Genomic DNA, 640 nt, shown 5'->3' on the forward strand with positions numbered 1-640 from the left:
AATGATAATGCTGAAGTCAGGGCTTTTAATGTGACTATCACCAGAATAGTGTTCATTGCACCCGATCGATAATTTTTTACCCCTCACCCTCCTTCTAACCTCCCCCCATTGGTTTCCGATGTCCTTTACATTTCTTTGTGCCTGTGCATACCTATTGATTAGCTCCTAATTATTAGTGGGAACATGTGGTGTTTGTTTTTCCATCCTGAGGTATTTCACTTGGGATAATGGACTCCAGTTCCATCCAAGTTGCTGCAAAAGACATTATTTCATTCCTTTTTATGGCTAAATAGTACTCCATGGTGTGTGTGTGTGTGTGTGTGTGTGTGTGTACATATACACACACACATACTCTCTCACACACACATAAACCACATTTTCTTTATCCGCTCGTAAATTGATGGTCACTGAGGTTGATTCCATATCTTTCCAATTGTCAATTGTTCTGGGATAAACCTTTGAGGACAAGTTTACAAGTCTTTTTGATGAAAAGCCTTCTTTTCCTTTGGGTAGATACCCAGTAGTGGGATTGCTGGATTGAATGATAGATGTATTTTTATTTCTTTGAGAAATCTCCATACTGTTTTCTGTAGAGGTTGTACTAATTTGCAGTCCCACCAACAGTGTATAAACATTCCTT

This window comes from Propithecus coquereli, unplaced genomic scaffold, assembly GCF_000956105.1.
Source record: "Propithecus coquereli isolate 6110/MARCELLA unplaced genomic scaffold, Pcoq_1.0 Scaffold97, whole genome shotgun sequence".
Taxonomy (NCBI): domain Eukaryota; kingdom Metazoa; phylum Chordata; class Mammalia; order Primates; family Indriidae; genus Propithecus; species Propithecus coquereli.